The sequence below is a fragment of the Corvus brachyrhynchos genome, unplaced genomic scaffold (genome assembly GCF_000691975.1).
Source record: "Corvus brachyrhynchos isolate BGI_N302 unplaced genomic scaffold, ASM69197v1 scaffold408, whole genome shotgun sequence".
In the NCBI taxonomy this organism is placed as follows: domain Eukaryota; kingdom Metazoa; phylum Chordata; class Aves; order Passeriformes; family Corvidae; genus Corvus; species Corvus brachyrhynchos.
Genome location: NW_008239759.1, coordinates 1561757 through 1583068, shown reverse-complemented (window position 1 = coordinate 1583068; position 21312 = coordinate 1561757). Strand labels below are relative to the sequence as shown.

Genomic DNA, 21312 nt, shown 5'->3' with positions numbered 1-21312 from the left:
GAAAATGAAGCCGGCGTGTAAGCAGACTGGAGGGGGTCGCGAAGCCCTTGTGGAACACAGGGTGTTGCCACAGAAATGCCTGGGGTGTCCACAGGAGCAGCAGGTGAGGAAAACCGTGGAGTCAGATGTGGGTTTCTCCCCGACTGTGTTCATTCAGCCAATTCATTTACATTCAGGATAGGAACATGAATGCGCACATTTCGTTTGATGTTCGATTGCTCTCTGTGCGCCCGCAGATTCACAGATTTTACAGGTCTGTCTTCAGAGACCTCTGACAAAAACAAAACAAACAAACAAAAAACCCACAACAAACAAACAAAAACCCCACCCAACCAACAAAAAACCCCATAAAAATAACCACAAAAACAAACCCAAAGCCCTGCTTGAGAAAAAATTACATATGCTTATTTCTCCCTTATTTACCCTGTTAGCACAGTAGATATTTAAAGGCAGTATGATCATCACTCCATGGGATGGTAGCCAAAGGGAAAGCTAGAGGATAAAAGCTTCCCAGAGCACCAGCAAAAGGTCTAATTTTTGAAACTTTCCCTAGACATAGAAACGCTTCCAAGGCATCCACTGGATGCAGAGCTCTCCTGCAAATCCGACATTAGACACTGCAGAGGAGTAGAAGCCACTGAATTACCCAGGGCTTGCAATCCGGTGCCTGTTTCAGTGTGTGATTGGGAAACTGTCTCCTTTACAAATTCAGCCCTAAGGTGGGAGAACCGAACATTTTAAAACCTTGCCTTTTATAGTTCCTGGGACTAGAAACAGTACATAATTTTGCCCTACAGGCAGCAGGTTCAAATCGAACTCCAGGAAATAATGAATGAAATTACGAGACTGTGTAATGGGCATAAACTGCAATTTAAATTAGGATCTAGCTCGTTCTAGCTATTGCCAGAGCATTTATAATGTCTTCTGCATTTCCAACACTGTGTCTGGAGCTTGCACACTGACTGTACCACGCCTGCCTTAAACAAGCTCATTGCTGCTATTATCATAGCAAGACAGCAAGACATTCAGAGCACTATTTATTTCTTACTTCTATTTGCAAGCAATTCTAAGTCCGTGCATAAAGTGAATCCAAGTTGAAAATGGGCCTTTTTCTTTTCTTCTTATTTCTTTTTGCAAGGCTGTGAGCCCAACACTACAACACGATTAATAAATGGCCATGGAACAATTACTTCTTTGTTGACCCAGTAATAAAATGGCAGGTGGAAATTCAGTGTCAGTAAGTGCAAAATAATATATAATCCTAGAAATACATACACAGTCAGGGGGTGTACACTGCCTCTGACAAAATACAGCATTTCTTATGAACCACTGGTAATTTTGGCATCTTAGACCATTCCTTCCTTTTTGATTTTTTTTTCTGGTTTTTTTTTCAGCTCTGTTTTTTCATGGATACTCTCCTTACCCTGATTCAGTTTTTGTTTCACATCACTGTTCCTCCTTTTCTTCCTCCAAGCAGCTCTTACGAGCTTATCCTTAGCTGCTACATTTTTCCTTCTGTATCTAAACAACCTCTGCAGCCTGTATTTCAGAAGCTAGTAATTTTTATTAACCGGAAAGGGCAAGGAAAGAAATTTTGCTAGGGGCATGATTAGAGGGAGAAACAACATTTTGCTGAGGTTTAAATGGTTTTAAACTGCTGTGAATGTAGGAGACATTACCAATACACAAGCTAAACCAGGTAGGATGATGTGACCACCATAAAGAGGAAACACAGGGAATACAACCACTGTGTTCCCCAACCTATAGTAAGAAACTCTCCCGAATGCAAAAAAGGGGACTTTCAGTGATCATATTCAGAGAAATATTAATCATATAATCAGAATTGGCAAAAATACCTTTGTTCCTGTAACACACTGTGGTCAAGTATGTACTCTATACAAGTAAGTGCTAGAAACTATTGAAATTCTGCTGAAAAACTATTTGCATTTTCAGGGTTATTGCCCAGTAGCAATAAAATTACTTGCAGACTAAACTGAATTTAAGACAAATGAGAAAGACCTTGATTTTGGACCAAAAAAACCCTCCAAACTGAATTTGGGTTAGTTATAAGACACACTGAATATGTCAGACAAACATAAATATAGATGTTGCTAAGAGTTTTAATATTACACAAAAAAAGTAGCCATAGGGCCATCATAGTTGACATTCTCCTTTATGACAAGCCCAATTAGTGTTACTGTGATGTAACATTAAGTCATCAGCAAACAGGATGCTATTCCCCACATTGTAATATGATGGACACAAGTGTTAATGCTCTGCTTTAGTAAACGTTCTTGCAGAATCTTTAATATTAACAAATGGTCAATTAATCAAATAAAAAGATAGCATTTATATAGTACAAAGATTTCTAATATCCTGTGGGAACATATCTTCTTTCAATAATTAAGAAGGAAAAATATCAGCATTCTTTGCACAACACGAGATAGATGTATATCAGAAATCTCTTATCCATGTATTTATTCATCAGCCTAATCCAGCTTCCTTTATGTGAGACAACCTCAGACAATATAGAAACAAAAAAGCAAGATAACATCAAGATAAGCTAAAAGGCATTATGATCTAATCTTCTTAAGAAGATGCATAGCTATCTTAATTAAAAAAAAAAAATTCTAAACAATTTTATCTGTTCTGTTTGTACACACTTAATATATCATATTCCGTATTCCTGTTTCTCTGATTTATGTGCACACAGAACTCAGTTACATCCTACTGTGATTTCAAGGGGGGCTCATCACACGGCTGCCAGAAATATTGAAAGGCACTGAACTTCCCATCACTGCCATGACTATATACCTCAACTTCAAAACATTTTGCAGGAATAAAGCATAGACTGGGCTCACATCACTTAGATTTTTTTTCCATAATGGATGTTTGAGTCTGACCTGAGCTTACTGTCCTATACAAAAAAACGTGAAGGCCTGTAGGTAAAGGTTGCTGTTTTCCCATAGCAAAAAACCAACCAACCAATCAAAATCCAAGGAATATCCCCTCCCCGCAAAAAGGCCAACCTGAAACCAAAGCTATTCTAACAAATTCTAGTTAATTTATTACCAAAAAAAAAAAAGTGTTATAAATTGCTCCCACCTCCCTTTCATCCTCACCCCTTTTCCTTCACTGTATCAGAGTTTTGCTGTTTCCGTGGCAACATTATTGCTAAGGGTGGGCTGCATCAGGAAATAGGAGAATTATCTGTGGCTTTGCAAGTTATTTCTCTAGAAAACCATATTTTTGGAAGTATTACTATCCAAGATCACTGATCATTAATCATTAATGATGAACTTCCAACTTAAATTACATCAGTGCAAATTAAGGTCTCAAATACGCCTACAAATTTTTGTGCAGATGTTTATATTTTGAACCAGAAGCTGACCCTAAACAATGTTTAGGAGGCTGTTTTTTCTGTTAGTTGGAAATACTGAAACAATTTTGTCTTTAGACATGTTCACCATATGAAATAAGACATGAAATATTTGGAAGAAAATGAAACTTGTAATTCCTTCTGCTCCATTAGTGGTTCCTAAGGGCCTACTGTTAAAAGTCAATACGCTACAGAAGTTCAGAGAAAAGATGGATCTGAGATAATACCCAAATCCGAACATGACAATGAGCTTTTGTGAAGAAGGATCAGACAGGGAAATGCACTAAAATCTGAAAACCAACACTAAATCAACTCTTACTAACCCCCAAATTTTACAGTAAATTATTCCTTTCTTTCAGCTGGACACTGAAGCTAGAGAATTAGCAGCAGTGTAACAGAGCTGTATTTCCTAAAAAAATACACAGTCTAAAGCTCTGCCATGTCTGTCTGGCTACCTGCACCCACTGCAGACCTTTGTATCTAACAGGTCTTTTCCACCCTAAATGATCCTGTGTTTCTCTAGTTTTTCCTCTTTCTCTCTGTCCCAAGCTTCCACCCTCTGCACCAAGAGTCACACTCTAGCTGGAGCTTTGCCCTAGAGACAGACTCTGCTTCTCTAAGAAATACATCCCAGTCACATTTTCTTTTGTGTCCACAAACCGTGGCATGGTGTACAAAATGTACTGTGTTGTGAATAATGTAATAAGAGGCCCATAACACGGTCCCACAATTTATTCATACTGATGGAAATGGTGCTTCTTCTGGGCATAATGTATTAATGTCCAAGTGTCTCCAGGTGTTTCTATTTTAAACAATCAGAAAAACCAGTGATTTGGAGGAGAAAGCAAATAGCAACCTAGTTCACTGACAAATCATGCTAGAAATTTTTTTGCTGTCTTCTTCAGATTGAAAGCCAGTCATTTACTTATTTGTTAACCTAGCATCTTTTTGGTTCTCATTCAAGAAATGCATTTAATAATGCAGTAGTTTTCTTTTCTACATTGTAATAAGGTGTCTATTTTTGGGTTTTGATAGTTTTTTTCCGCACTTTATTTTTATTTTGTTCATATCTTTTTTCCCTAAGAATGGTTTGCAAAGTTTCTTTTAAAAACTCCTCTGTATATGAAATCTGATTTCACAAATTTCCTATTGATTCCAATAGGAGTCAAATTTTATTCTCCATTTTCAAATCTAAATGCAAGTCTGGGAATTTTAATTGTGTCTGACCTTTTGTACAAGATTTCTTAGATTGTTTTCCACTCATAAAGTGTGCTTACTTTTATGAAAATGTAAATGTCTTTGTTTATATTTTGTTTTTAAAACCGTGAAAAAATTATTTATACTTATACAGCTTAGACACCAGTATATTTTTTACCACCATAAGAAGGTTTATGCTCTAGTATCTACTCTATTAGGATATAAATACTGGCAAGAAGAGCAGCAATGAAAAGGATATGTGAAAAAATGCATAGTTCACTTTGTTGTAACTCTTGGTATCAGGAAGGGCTAACTGTACCTTGTCTGAGCAGACAGCAATCCATTAAAAAAGACTTCCCCAAACCCATTAGTTTCCCCTCCTCTAATTAAAAGGTTATCCTCGAAACTGTAAGAACCAAAAAGCAACGGAGAGTATAAATTACCATCTTTGTCTTATGTTGCACATCAGATCAAAAGTCTGGCAGTGTGTGTAGAGATTTGGGGACAGCAGAGCTGTTCAGACTGCATCACCTTTGCCACGTTGCCATAAAGTGGCATGCTGTGGCATCTGGCTGAAGAATAGCACAGAAAAAACTGTTGTGGGGTTGTGGGGCTGCCTTTCTCATAGATCAGTTCTAGACCTCAAATCACTTCACAGTCATGAACGTTGAAGAGGGAGAAGAAATGAATTGCATAGGCCAGGACAAGTGTCTAATACCCACTTGTACCCACTTCACCCTGAAACAGAATCCATTAAATTGTGTCACAAAATGATACATACTTTCTTGGCAAACATGGAGCTACACGCAAAGCTGTTATCGATCAGCTTCAGTACTGAAAGAATTCTGGCAGTTCTGCAGTAGTGGATAACAGCACCAGTGGAGGGTTATTCACAGCAGCACTCACAGCACTCATTCCCAGTGAATTGAGAATAAGGACTACTTCTGCATTATTTGTACATATAGCTGATATGAATCACCATACCTGTTTATGCTAATGCTGCTTGTTATCTGACCTGAAGTGATGGTTCACTTCTTTCTGGGTACAGTCAAATGAAAGAGGCATCTGCAGACAAGTGTATATGTGCAGGTATGCCCACATGCCTGCATGTGTTAAGGATTCATTCTTTTCTTAGCTGGGCTGCTTTTCTTCCTTGCATTTGAGTTGGCCTACCTTAGAGACAACAATACATATGGAAAGTAGGATGGCAAATCTGTGAAAGACATGATAATGAGGCAGGGCTGGATGGCAGGATTTAAACATCTGTTTAAATGTTCACTTAATTGGATTGAAGTTTACAAATTACATTGCTAGTAATGTAAGGAAAGGCACTAAGTGAAATGGCTGGAGATGTGAAGACTGGGAAATTCTGTTTTAAGCTCCATGAACTGAACCAGAGCAGAAGGCAGGCAAGCACCCTTAACTCTAAAAGGGACTCCAAGATTAAAAAATGTTTAGAATGGCAGAGAAATTGAGACAAAGATGTGTTTACTGCTCTACTGTCATACACAGCAACTTGTATATTTCTTTGTTGTAGTATTCAGAAAATGTGTTTTGTTTGCTCAAGCAGGGCAAGCCCCTGAGAAGCTTCAGTACAATTAAGGCTCAGTTGGCATGAAAACGGTTGGCATTCTGAGGGTCAGCAGTTCTCCAAAGAACCTTAGGCATATGCACTAGGACCAGATTTCAGTAACAGTAAAGACACATAGCAAAGGATGTACAGAAGAAAGGCTGGAGCAAAAACATGTCAAGTGCTTGAACAGACATGCAGAAACCAAAGCCCACTGGCCAAGCACAGGTAATTGATGGGTATCCAGGTCAGAGGAGATACCAGAATGGGGAAAAATGGTCAGCTATGAGGGTCTGTGGAGAAATCATGCATCAACAGCCCAACCCTAGAACTGCCCAGTTCTCACTTTGAATTGGGTTTCAATAAAGTACTGGTGCCAGGATGAAGACGTAGAGGAGAAATGCCACTGAGACACAGACCCCAGCTCACATTTCCAGATGAGAGAAAGGAAAAAGAGATGCTGAAACCACCACACAGCCTGAGAAGGCGTGCTATGGCAATTAGAAAAGCAGAAGGAAAAATCCTACCAAGTGGACTGAAAACCATCAGCCTTATTAGCCAGTGGCAACAGTAGTGCTGTTGTCTCCAGTTAGTTCAAGTTTAAATGACAGCACATCTGAGACTGACTGAACACTATCATTACAGTCAACATGTTAGCACTGCATAGATGTTGATTGTCTGCTGTTATTATTCACTTTGACTAGGATATGAAAGGGTAAGGATCCATACTGTTATGAAATTATCATGTGCCACTGAAGCAACCTGTTACATGTCTGTTTTAACAGTTTTTACTGACCACTGTGAACTGCAACTGTCCTTAAACTAAGACTTTATTTTAATGACTAGCAGAACTTTATCTGTCGAGGACTACCAAGACAGAGTCACAGTGATTCCTTGTCCTAGTAAAGCTGCTCCTCTACCCAAATGTAAGAAACTTTACCAATAAAACCACAACTTTGCACCTAACAGTGTGCAAATATTAAGCCTGCTTTTGAACAGCACCTGACCAACATATGCTTGATTGAAATACCTAAACTGGAAGAAATCTGTTGTTTAGCTACAAGCATGAGGACTGCATGCAGCAACAAAATCCTTATGTGCAATTAAATCAAAAACTCAACAGTTAAGGCAAAAGTAAGTCTACTATATAAAATTTTGTTTCAGAATATTTATACATGTCTGTGTCATAATACATATACAGACCACTATGATGAGAGTCAAATGAGAGATTTCTTACCTTGCCAATAGCATTTTAATTTTGTGTTTACATTTTTTGGCCAAAACAATAGTTCATTTTTTTTAAGGAAGAGCAAAAGAATATTCTGCTAGAAAAACACTTCCTACATGCACAAAAAAGCATAACCTGTATTAACTGCTCTATACTACATCTTTCTAACCCTTTCTAGCATGCAGATGGAAATGTCTACACACAACCGTTCCACACAAGCTTTCAGTCACACAAAACTAACACCTGCCCTCTGCTGTCCAAGATGCAAACAAAGCTGGAAGGAGCTCTTTCTTTCTACAGAGCACATTAATTCTCTCTAGAGCATTAGCATCTACAGGCTGCTTAATCACCTCCCAGGCAGCAAATCACACTCACAAGATGGAATAAGGAGAATGAAAAAAGTTCCGGCAAGGCCACGTGCTGGTTTTGGCTGGGGTAGAGTTAATTTTCACCACAATGACTAGTATGGGTCTGTTTTGGATTTCTGCTGAACATAGGGTGGATAATACAGAGATGTTTTTGTTATTGCTGAGCAGGGCTTACACAGGGCCAAGGCCTTTTCTGCTTTTCACAGTGCCATGCTGGTGAGGAGACTAGGGGTGCAGGGGAGGTTGGGAGGAGACAAAGCCAGGACAGGTGACCCAAACTGACCAAGGGATATTCCAGACTATGACATCATGCTCAGGATATAAAATGGGAGAGGAGAAGGGAAAAGGGGAGATGCTTGGAGTGATGGTGTCTGTCTTCCCAAGTAACCATTAAATGTAATGGTGCCCTGCTCTGCTGGAAATGGCTGAACACCTGCCTGCCCACGGGAAGCACTGAATTAATTCCTTGTTTTGCTTTGCTAGTGTGCAAACCCTATTTAACTGTGTGTATCCCAATCCACAAGTTTCCTACCTTTTGCCCTTCCAATTCTCCCTGATCCCACTTCTGGGGGAGTGAGCACTTCTGTGTAGTGCCTGGTTGCTGGCTGGGGTTAAACTGCAACACCATATTATGGCAGCAAGAAGTGAGTGTGGACCATCAAAATATAAGACCACAGCTTAAGAGGGCAGCAATGTCATGCCTGAGTGTGTCATCTGTTCAGAAGCACAGAGTACTGACCAGCAACCCAATATCTATTGCTCCTTCAGCTTTTTGTGTTCATGAAAGAAAGCAGTCTATAAAATATCATCAGTACATAAACCATCTTGCTCAGCCTTGGGGGTGTCCTTTGCAACAGAAATTCTCTCTCCATCACTTAAGGAAAAGAAGGGATATATATACTGCCAGGAAAGGTGATGCAGAAGCATGACATATGAGCAGTGTAGGTAGGATCATATGGTTGGTCTTTCTGTAATTATGCCCAGAAAAACATATTGTAGTTACAAAACTGCAAATAGATCAAAAGGATGATTGAAAAAAAAACCCAGGTAAATTTTTGTATATCGATAGTCAAAAATAAAGAGGCTGTTTCAAGTTTTCCTTTTTATAAGTTAATTTTTACTTCAAGAAAAAAAAAAAAATGAAACTTCCCAGTACAGCAGATGCCTATAATCCTAATAATAAATAAGCACTGGGTTAAACCAGCAGAATATTCATTTGGCATCGCTAGAGATGTAACTGAACTTCACCAAATGAAAATACTTTTTAAGGGTTGTTAAGTGCCTTTTTGGGAAAGCTATTGCTTTTCTAAACTATCATTAATTTGTTTGTTTTTAATAGAACTTTGGCCAAAGAAAATTAAAATTAGTTCCTACCATAAAAAGCATCTACCATAAAAGCATCCTTTACATATACACAGTGACTATGAGATACATGACGCTTTAGCCTGTTTTCCATTCCTTGGTTACCTCTGCAGCTGCTCAGTACCCTCTACCTGCATATCATCATTAGATTAACAGTTAATGAAACCACTGACCAAATTCAGCCAAAAACTACAAAGAAGGGGAGGTTTGGAAGATGTTAAGTAACAACACACTCATGGAATAAGCAGGAAGAGAAAAAGGTGAAATTATACCTATATCTCCAGAGAGAGAGGCACCACAATATTAGCCTGTATTTCTTGAAGTCTAACGCTTTTAATAAACATGCTTTCCATATTATCTGAGGTATTACCAGTATTACAAAACTTCACAGATAAATGTCAAGACACTGGCAATATAAGCAACATGGTTAGCAGGAGTTGTTTTGCTGTCATTTTACTGGAACAAAAAGATTTTGTATATGCCACAGAGCAGGGCTTGCATTTGCGAGTAAGAATCATAGAATCATTAATGACTTTCCAATAAAAGTTTGAAATTTTAGATCCCATTTTCCTTCCTCTGAAATCTTAAGGCTGTTCATAATGCCCTTAATCTATCTTACGAAGTATGCCAACCTGCCTGTCACCCGTGTCTTCACGCAGAGTGGAATAAACCTGTTATCAATGCTTAAAAGAGACACTTGACAGTACCTTGGCACACCATCATACTTTGGCACACTTGTTTTCACTATGGTTACCCCATCTAATATCTCTCATGCTAACACTCAAAAATTTTACATCTGATGTAGTGATCTGTTCACCCATTGCTTTTCCTATCCCATATTGTTCCCCCCGGCTTTCCCTTGCCCCTAGTCCTGGCCACTCCCTCAGGTTCTCCCTATTGGTTCCTGTACCCCAACTCCGCCTATGTACTGGCCCTGCGATCTGACAAAACCCCCCTGCGCCCAGATCACAAGGTCTCTCTGCCTCTGGGAGTTGCCGGGACAAGATGTAACCATTGAAGATCCTCTGAAATCATTATGGAGAGATCCTTCTTGCCTCCTTTGCCGTCACTGTGTTGTAGAGCTGATAGCTGCTGGAGCAAGAGTGCAGAGCCATCTGAAAAGGACTACGGGAGGACAGAATGGCTGCCCTGCCCTCAGCAGCTCTGCTGAGCTCTCAGAGAAAGCTGCGGCTTGCTAAACTAAACCTAGCACTACAACAATCTGAGTTTGCCAAGTTCCACATACAAAAGCAATTAGTTCAGTTCATCCTTCAGACATTCACCTCACCATGATCATGATTACTGTCCCTAAATAGAATACACATCTCATGATTTCTCACTAGTTTGGCAAAACTCAACCACTGGTCCAGGTGTTCAGCTGCACATTCATTTCAATGCAACTAAATATGATACTGTGCAATTTGCAGTTTACCAGCTGGCTTGAAGTAAGCTTAACAGTTAATAATTCCTAGAACAAAAGGTAAAAAGGAGTTGCTGTTAATATCGTCTCTGTTCTTTCATTTAACACAAGGAACATGTCTTCTGTGAGTGAATTCTTACTAGAACTAGTCAGTGACTTTCAAGGAAAATAGCTGGTGTTTATTAAAACTTCAGAGAGGCTGTCACAACTCTAGGTGAATTGCTCCTGTAATCAGTCACCCAATTGCTTACTGTTGCAAAAGCACAAAACAAAACCACTGCACATTACACTTTCGAATCTGTTCTTAGCATGGGGAGAGAAGGTCAGTATTAGGTATAGTTTTTCTGGGTAATTCTTAAGGCTTAAATCAATCCCTTAGTAGCTACAATCCATTAGTGCTGGGCATACTCCTACATTATGCAGTCTGATGATGCAGACAGATTTGCTCCCACCTGCTGTGATTCATGCGGTCCAGTCAAATAATACAGTAGCATTATTCAACAAGCTGCAGCAAGGTAGTCTAATATTGGCCTTTCTGGCATTGCCTTCTAAAATACAGCCATATAATAAATATTTTTAGTATAAAAAAGTCACATGAAAAATTATCTTACTGTTTGTTTGGTGATCTTCTTGCACACAGAGCAAGCAGACAAAATGTGTTTATAGATTTATTTATATATAGACACACATGCACACACATGCTTTTCTCCCTCTCTACCTCTCTAGCCAATATAAAGAAGTTACAGTTCATTTCCAAGGCTGTTTTTCCTCTTAGTGTATACAGCTATTCTGACTCCTACTATGCCTGCAGTTTTGCTTTAATTCGAACATACTTCGTAAAGATCAAGTGGCAAACTCTGCAGGTATCTTATGTAATTCATTTGTCTTCCTCATCACTATGCAACACTGCATGATGGGAAAACTATGCACATATTTTGGCTTATTAATTAATATTGCTTCCCCTAATTCTCTCTTGAAAATGTATTCCCATTGCAGAACATCTGTGTCAGTATTTAGAGCATATCACACACTTCAGACTACCTCTTGAAATTAGCAAGAATATTAAACCAATTTTAATTTAATTAAAGACTGTTAGATTAAAAATACGCAGCAGTTAGGGATGCCATTTTTTTTCCTCTTAATTTGGAGTCACATCACTTCAAAATCAACATTTGATTCCATAAGACATTCGAGTGTACTTGACATGGAGATTGGTTCTGGTGTTCGTATGGTTAATCTGCTGAGTCGTGACTACTTGTAACTGTCAAATTCTCTCCAAGGATAAATAATTAAAGCTTCTGGAAGAATAAGCACACAGGAAGCAGTGGAGATTGGATGTACGTAGGTGTTGAGGGCATTAATTTTTATCCAATCGCTGAATAAAAAGCACATTATTCATGCAACCTTGTTCATTCACTGCTACGTGACCTGCACCACAATAGAAGACTGCAGCATCCAGTGCTGAATTCAAGGCATTCAAGGCAACGAGGAAAGGACTCCAACAGTACCAGCACAGAAGAGCAAAATGCTACACTGTAGGTGTAGCATGCAGCCTTTGGTTAATGCTTTAGCTCTTATGACTAATGCTAGAATGACACAAAAATACTTTTTCTCATTGAATATTTTTCTTTGGATGCAGTAAAAATAGCAAATATTAGCCTTAAGGTAGAAGGACCTGTTCACTTTCTTTTCAGCATGTATCTCCCACGTGTCAATGACAACTATCAGATAAAAAAATCCAAACTCATAGCAAATAACGAATAAAAGAATTCATTAATTGGTGAAGCAAAACAAATGCAATGCCTTGTAATATCTGTGGTACAAAACTTTTGACACAAAATGTTTCAATAAAGTGAATACTGAAAGGTGTAAAATCTACAAAGCAATTTTAGCTGTGAAGCTCAAAAAAGCCTGTTATAAGTTCCTGAGGGTTTTTAAAGCACAAGAACAACTCCCTGTTCCAAAATAGATTCCTCCGCCTTCACATTGCTATTCCTATCCCATGTTAACTCACTACAAATTCTATCTTTGGCTTGATGCCTCATATGCGTGTTAACTAACTACTGTTAGATGTAATTGTTTATTTGCTTGATTATTTGTATACCACATACAAAGGTGAAACTCAAACAAAAAAAATCAACCCATAAATGCTAAAATTTTGGGTATCTATAAGCATACATTAAGGTCCATGGTTACTGGAAAGCAAGGCACCTGCTAAAAGTGTTCATATCATCTCCCACAACTACCTACTCACTCTGGCATTTTTAAATACCAGATCAGTTACATCATTCTTAGTAGCAGATGTAACAGCTTCATATCTTATATCCAAGCACAGGCACAAAAGATTTTAACTTTCATTTATAATGAAAAGTAATGATCTTTTAGAAAGGCTTGAAAGCTGCAGAATTCCCTAATGACAAATTCAGGTGCTTGAAATGTTAACAGAATAAAAACTCATTTTATTTTTACATAAAAACAGAACTCTCCACAGATTTCAAGCATACAGGAATGAGGGAAATTAATTTGTTTCTTATCACAAACCAAAAAAAGAAACTGAAAAAGAACCAAAGGGGATTTAAAAATGAAAACCCCTGTTATTTAAATATATAAATAATGTAAATTTTAAATATATATATTATATATACAAAATGCTACATCTGCAGAAAAAAAAATGCATGCACGTGAGAAAAAGAATTAAGGTCCTCACAGTAGGAAAAGAGAAAATCATATATGGGCAGTCGAGAAGTAGAAGAAGAAAATGAAAACAGAAATTTGGATATCTATTAATGGTTGTAATAGAACAAATTTAATTTAGAAGTAATTGGTAAATTTGAAAATAGCAAAGTCCTCAAGGAGACACATTAAACAATTAGTTGGAAAAACACAAAGTGTTTTATCCTACTGCCAGACTTAAGAGTTTGGAGAACCTCTCAGAGTTGAGAATGGTCTTTTCAAAAGCATTGCTATCAGACAGACTTAGGAATCAGCATGAAAGTTTGGATAACAAACTCCTCCCCTCCACCTGCATTAAAGCTAAGGAGAGCATTGCAGAGCATATGAAATATGACACTGAAAATGGCAAAGTTTGTCCTGTGTGATCTTCATTGGTCAGACTCTTCACTGAAACTCTAGTACAAAAATTTATTGCTAGGACAGGACAACATGAGATGTAATTAATCAAAAGAGCATAAAATTTTCCTGTCTCCCAATGATGTAGTACTAATGATTACCATTGTTGTTAAACATTTGCCTTACATTTTGAAGGAAATTAATCAACATTGCAATAAATCATATTATATAATTAAACATTGTTAATGCTGGGAACCAAGATTACTGAGCTCCTAGGTAACGCCACATTTGTGTGATGTTAAGAACTGTGTGACATTGCTTGGGAGAAAATAGCTTTCCTAATGTCAATAAAGAATGTAATATAATCTCCCTCTGCCGTTTCAAAATTGAAAAATGATTAACTGGAATGGAAGAGTAACACAGGACTAATTCTCCATTTATCATGGCCAGGTCATAAAATGCTGGTCATATCCATGATAGGTTCATTTCGGGGCTTAGCTCAAGAAATGTTAGTAACTTGGGAAAAGGGCACTGCTAATATTGCTGTAAGCCAGATTTTTTTGACTGCATATTTTATAGAAAAGAGAATATTCTCTCAATGTTCATGGCATAGATAAAAAAAAGAAAGATAAAGATTTTCAATTTTAAAAAGCTGGCTAAGATCCCATGGCTTTTAAAATTCACTATTGCCATATGTGGTACTTGTGAAAATTCAATTCCTAGATATCAAGAGGTGGACCAACATAAGTCTTTTCTGAGCAACAAATAAAGGTGATGAATGAAAACTATGAATGTTTGCTTGGAAAGTTCAGATATGCCAATGAGAATTCAATGTGTTTAAAATAGCCACAGAAAGCCATCTCAAGTATAATTATGGAATCTCAGCAGAAATGCAACGTGTCCATAAACAGTACAACTGTTTTTATCCCACCCATATATAGCACATGTTTCTGACACGTTAATATGCAGATTGCAGGTGGGAGTTTCTAGGTTCAAAGCTAGTTTTTCCACTGAGTGGCATGTTCCCAAAATTCATTTTCAACCCACCTAATTTTAGGCACTTAGTGGAGGGGCTAAAGTTAGAAACCAAGTCGTCCTAAACTCTCTCTACAGGCTATGGAAAGATAGTGACTAAGGGCTGGTAAGATTTTAGTGCAGCTGAATTACATCTAGTGAATGCCTGTTCAGTATTCAGACTGAAGCTATCTGCTTATTATCAGATCAAATGTTTGAATACTGTTCAGAACAAACAAATTCCATCTAATCATTAAAAGAGCTGTATACTTTCTCCCCTTATTCAGTCTTCTCAATAGCTACTTCTATGAACAGCAACTTGCTGGCCTTTCAATCATCATTCTTTCTCTTTTTATTATCTTCCTAAAGAGATAATTCTTCCTCCTTTCTACTCTTGTTTCCTTAGGTAGCAAATAAGTAAAATCTAGTCCCTAACATAGTAGCACAACAGAGTTGGGTTATTTTTGTAACTACAGGTGAATGAGCAACTTGCCCACCTAATGGCTTAGATTACTTTAAAATTATCTGTAGCTCCCAAATACTTTGATTAGTGTTCAATAATTTTTTATTCTCACAACCAAAACCTCTGCTGGAAGCCTGGGAAGGTATCATTATTTATCAATTTTACTCTAAAAAGCAAGATCTCTGACAAAGAACGTGTCACAGTTAAATTTATTTTATAGGATGAAACAGTAAGTATTGGAAAATGGTAATAGGAAAAGTAAGGGCATTTATTGCCTTTTGCATTTCATACTAAAAATGTGAATACAGGAAACCATATAGTCAGTGTATATAATAAAATGATACATTTTCCAAGCCAAATATAGTTGACTAAATCGAGGCAGAAACATGGGCTGCAACTACAAAAATAGAACAAAGGAAATGTGGGGGAAAAAAACCAACAAACTCAAATGTACTTAAATTTTAAATATCTTTTTATATAATTATCTTCTAATTACTAATTTACAAAACATACTTATTAAAACATTTGTTTCAGAAAAATAAAAAACCCCAAACAGACATGTATCCTGAGACAAAAAAATATATTCCTACAGTTTAAGTTCTACATGCCATCATAGCCACTCAGAAATCTATCTGTACAGCTTTCCTCATTACCATTTTTGATATTCTAGGAAGTCCATACATAAGATACTCCAGGTATTTACCTTGCATATTAAAGTATTTGTCATACATGCAATACACTAGCTTTCATTCGGAAAAAAAAAAAAATCGGGAAACTTCTCCTTTGTTATTGCATCCTATGAGAATCTGAGAGGCAACTCCACAATCAGTCTTGCAGCAGACCTTTTTTTACCTGTGCAGGGCCCCACTACATTTAAAGGAATTAATTGTGGATATATACTGATTCTATAAACACTATTATAAACACTTCAGAAGGGCACTGTATTTTCTTACTTTCATTGTGAGAAGATAGCAAAACTTCTGGAAGTGAAGTAATACATAAATGAATAAGTTAATTAATAAACATACATTTCATGCAATTATAAAATGGAATGATATTTCAGTTCTCTTGTGAAACTTTTACTGCTCACTATTCCCTCGGATAGGATATGCTTTACAGAATAATCTAAGACAAAGATCAGGACCAAGTAAATACTATGCTACTCTCATTTACAATGTTAAGGAGTCAGTTAAGTTCAGTGAAGCCCATTAATTAATAATATGGAAATAGAGCAAGATTACAGGAATTTTTCTCACCTGCTTTATAAGGCTCGTCTTAAACTCAGCAAAACAAAATGTCTAGATTCATTTAAAACCAAACTGAAATCCTGCTACCATTATCTTCCTTCTAATTCTCATCATCTTCACTATTCATATTTCAGTGATATATGTCATGCACCATATCAACAGAATAGAAGGCATTACATGAAAACAGAAAGAAAAAAAGGAAACACCCCCCCACACACAAAACCAAAAAAAACCCAAACAAAAAAAACCACCATAGAAACTTTGCAGTCAAAGAAAATCCCATGCTGCTAAACACTCTTGAAAGGATACCTGAAATGTATGGAAAGTAGTGAGGAAGTAAATGCATATTTTGACCTCTAGGCTAAAAAATGAACATATTCACTCTTACGATGTGTACATACTCTTTAGTATACCACTGAGAGAAATTCACAGACATCTAAGAATGCAAGGAATTTATGCACATAACCCATCTCAAATCATGAATCTTCTTTCTACACTAAAAAAAGTACGCTAATATTTCATACATACACCAAAGCTGGGACTTAATACTCACTACTATTTTTAACAGGAAAATACAGAGTATCTGCAGGAACAGAATTAAAGCTGTGTTTTCCCTGATTTTAAATGGAGGAGGAGAATTTCATTCAAAAAGCCTTTTCTGTCCCTGGCAGTTATTTGCACTGGGAAAGTACTAGACAGCTGCCTTCCCAACTAATAGGTCCTGAGAATATGGTTGCATGTGTGATTGCAGTGGAGAACTCCTGATTGAATTACTAAAGAGAATTTGATCTCCTCCCCACTCATATTTTCAAGCTGCAGAAAGAGGCATCCTCCAATTACAAACAGGGCAGATTGAGATGCAACAATTGAATGGTAAGGAACAATCAGTCATAGATCTCACTCAGAGTGCCACAAATATGACATTCAACCATCTCAAAGAAACTGTGCTCATGCTTACCAGATGCTAACACATCCACTTCATTTAGTTTTGCCTTCTGCACAGTGAAAAATATTGTAATTTTGTAGTAATTACTGTCAAACTCACAGCTCTAATTATATTCTGCCATTTTAAAGTGCTTGCATATGCATTTAATGCTTCCAAAGATGTCACCCTAAATACTGACATTTTCTGTTCATTCGCAGAAGATATACAGCATTAATAGCCAATGCAACAGCACTTTAATGTAAAACAAATCACCAAGGAAAGTAAGGTTCAAGCAAACACTTTTGCATTTTAAACTGAGGTACACCTACATATTTATATTTGCATTGTTGCAAAATACCCAGCTTCTTCCTTTTAGTCTGCTTCATGCAGCAGCAGAACTCTGACACCACCAAAATGCACACGTTGAAGAACTGCTGAGTTTAGATTAAGCTTCAGGCTCTCCTATCTTTATTTTGGTCACCATAAAAGTGAGCCAAACACAAGGGCAAAAATAATTTGATCCTCTTACTGTCTAAATTCTCTTACGCTTTGAATTACCATAGTAGAGTAGGTTCAACATTTGGTTGCTCGATTGTACTCCGTATTGCAATTTATATACACTCTAAAAAAACTTCATCTTGAACAACAGTTGGAGCAAAACACATCCTTATTCTGTAACAAGTTGAAACTGGAATATACAAAATATTCTCTACTGATGAAACCATATGTCTTCATCTAACATGCTGTATTTATAAAAGCTCAGTCATATGATTGACTATATTAAAAAAAGGCAACACATTTAAACATATTTAAAGCGTTACTACCTGACTTATCTCCTGGAAGCTTCACAAAATTCCCATTTTGCAAGGTACTCTGAAACAGGACAAAGTGCTGTATTTTGTCAATCATGAGGAATATGTGCTTTGGAAAATATGGGTAAACTATGGATTTGTTTAAGCATCTCTATCAGTCTTCAACTGATTGGTGAGGAGCCTTGCTACTACTTCCTACTCTTCAGGAAGACCTTTCCCCTCCTGCATCCCACATCTCCAAGAAGGAGCTGACTGCATTGGCAAACGAATTCTATGACAATGTTAAACTGCCACATTCCTAATTCCTACATTCAGTCCAGTGGCTCTGTTTTAATTTTACCTTTTCAGAAAGTACAATATTGAACACCCTGAAGGTTAATTTTTTCCACTTTTCCAGATATTGGGTTGAGGGCTTAAATAAGGGGATATAGCTTCAAGTTAATTAAAGGCTGTCATTTGTTGTTGCTAATTTGTGGTAATTGGCTTTGGTTATGTACTGATTAAATAAATGAGAGCACATGTTTAAATAACAGATGATATATTAGAGGACTGTTTCCTTTAATTTATCATCAATCATATGGAGCATTTTTTATAACAGGTTTATTTTAGCATTATGCCATTCCAAAATTCTTCTCTCAAGTCTTTTTTCTCCTCTTGTGGCTCCATATGCTGATTGAAAAAATGTTAAAAGGTACCATGGTAACGCTTGCTATGCTATAAGACATATTGAAGAAAGTTTTCAGACTCCTCAGGCATAACTAAGACATTAAAAAAATGCACAATAGTGTCAGAAAAATACTCCAGAGATATAGTGCTAGTATCCAGAGATACTATTTTGAGATTTCATAGACTTGTTAATTATATATATTTTACATTAAGAAATTGTAATACACAGAGAGTGGAAAAAATGTCCTAATGAAAGCCAATTTGGTATTTCACAGATGCAACATATTTTGTGACTTAAAATACAGTTCCAGTGCTCTCAAAGTGTGAACTGGCAATTTTGAAGTCTAAACTTCACTGCGTAGCATCCAACTACCAACATCAATGATCAATGTCATTAAAAAAGAAATGATACACATAAGGATTAATTTTGAGGGACAACAGGTTAATCTGGCTGCAAATTCAAAAGCACATACTGGTTTTGTCTTTATGAAAGTCCACCTCTCTCATCAAAGACCTAAATGACCAACCAGCTACACTGTTTAGACTGCTCTTGTTCCCTTAAAAATCAGACTAACCCGATCTTCACTGGGGGCTCCCTTGCAGCAGCACAGATTAGTAGCTGATATCAAGCAGGAGAAAACAGCAGGATCAAGCCAGAGCACCAATCCCATATGCAGCCTTTCTTCTCACAAGAAAAAGCACACATCTAAATCCATACTATGCTTGCACATTTCTGCCAATGGAAGCCCATGGAGAAAGGGCTCTAACTCCTGCCTTCAGGCTGGATAATAGTCTGAGTTCACACTTACTATTTAATTTTCTTTCAATTGCAAACCCACCCCACATATGATACTAATATAAATAGTAATAACACAGCAGTGTCTTCTGCATTTTTGCAATAGGACTCATTTCAGATTTGTTTTGCATTACGCATATGTACAAAATGGTGGACCTGACAACACAACACCTCTGAAATCCATTTCTTCTTAAATGAAATGAAATGTTTCTTATCTGTCAAGTCTCAAACTCCAAGTATAACACTGTCTACCCAAAGCAAAGTAATTTTTGTAAGGAGGTTGTGTAACACTGAACCAAAAAAACGAAGTGACTTCATCTCAAGCAACAGTTAGTTTACGTAATGTCCCGAAACACACCCTCCCCCCCTTGCTCCTCTTTTTATTTCTTGTATCTTCCCAAAACAGATTTTTAAGTCCAAAACCAAAGTACATTCTCAAGGCTGTATACATTTTATGGCTTCTTTAAAAAGTACTGTTCCAGATTTATAGCCTTACCATACTGCAGTTGCAAACCAAGAGCAGTTACAACATCTAACACAGTTCTTTCTGCATACAGCTGTAGGATTTGATAGTAAAGTTATACTCTGTAGGAAAGCTAAATATACCAAAGACTTAGCAATGATCTTAATATACCAATTTATAAGGTAATTTATTTACCTTGTGTGAGGTAAAAAAATAAGGTAATTTATGAGGACCCTGAAAGGGGAACCTCTGACCAGGTTTTAATGTGTGGCAACTGTGTGTTGCACTTGCAGTTCAGTAAAAATGTGTCTGCCATTTCTACACCCACTGTCGTTTCCATAGAAGATAAATTTATGACACATTTTGGCCAGTCCTTGGTCTGTGGCATACAGGAATGAAGAACCCAGGATGCATTCTGGCAGGCACATTCCACAGGCATAGATATACACATAGTTCCACAGTGCAGATTCAGTTGAAAATGTGAATTAAGCTTACACATCCCCACCCCTCCGCCTGTCAAACACTTGCACTGCAGTGGTTATGTTACCAAGCACCTCATTCCAGAAAGCATGTAAAGAGACAAATTAGAGTATTTTTTTCTGTCTTCACAAAGAATCAAGCTGTTGTTTCCCACAGCCTTTAATGCTTCATCTAAAATTAAAATCAACATGGCCAGCAGTAAGTAAAGGGATTTTTTTTTTTTTTTTAAATAGACAATCCATAAAGTCTGAACTACCAGCAGTATTTTGATAATCCGTGAATCATATAACCTCTGTCCTGAGTCTGAAGGCAGGGAGAGTCATGAGGGTTCTAGCTCTGTGCTGTACAGCTGGTAGCATGAGTGGGACCAGTGGGTCAGAAGTGGCATTGTTGTGCCAGAAATGCAGGCGATTCCAGCATCACAAAAGGGAGGCTGAGTTGGAAAAATGGCTGGGGGAGAAGGGAAATGGAAATCCCTCTAGCTACCTCTGTAAGGTGGCACAAAGTTCTGGCAGGGTTTGAATTTACAGTAAAAGACAAAAAAGGAGGTATTATAGACATGACAGTTCTAAGATACAGCTGAAAAAGGTTAGTGTCAGGGAAAAGCAAGGACCAACAGCTCCCTAAGGGAAGGAGTGCTGGGACTCCAGTGTGTGACACAGACAGCAGGTTTAGGGTCCTGGGCCAGGCACAGGCATGCCTGCGACACAGAGGGAACTGCAGCTCAGGCCAGACCCAGCTAGAAGCAGTTCCTGCAGGCTAGGCTTGACCCCAGCACATTCTGCCCATGGTGCTGCCTGGGAGCCTCTTCCCACCACTGTCACCAGTGGGAAGGGGTCATCAGCAACTGACT

At 37.6% G+C, this 21312-nt stretch overlaps 1 protein-coding gene across 1 annotated transcript in view; it reads right to left on the bottom strand.

Moving 5' to 3' along the window:
- Positions 1 to 16428, bottom strand: part of SHC3 (SHC adaptor protein 3) — a 74388-nt gene extending 57960 nt beyond the window's left edge. Inside the window, exon 1 of the mRNA XM_017742750.1 lies at positions 16327 to 16428. The gene's annotated coding sequence lies outside the window, so the exon portion shown is untranslated. The remainder of the gene's footprint in view (positions 1 to 16326) is intronic.
- Between the last annotated feature and the right edge of the window lie 4884 nt (positions 16429 to 21312).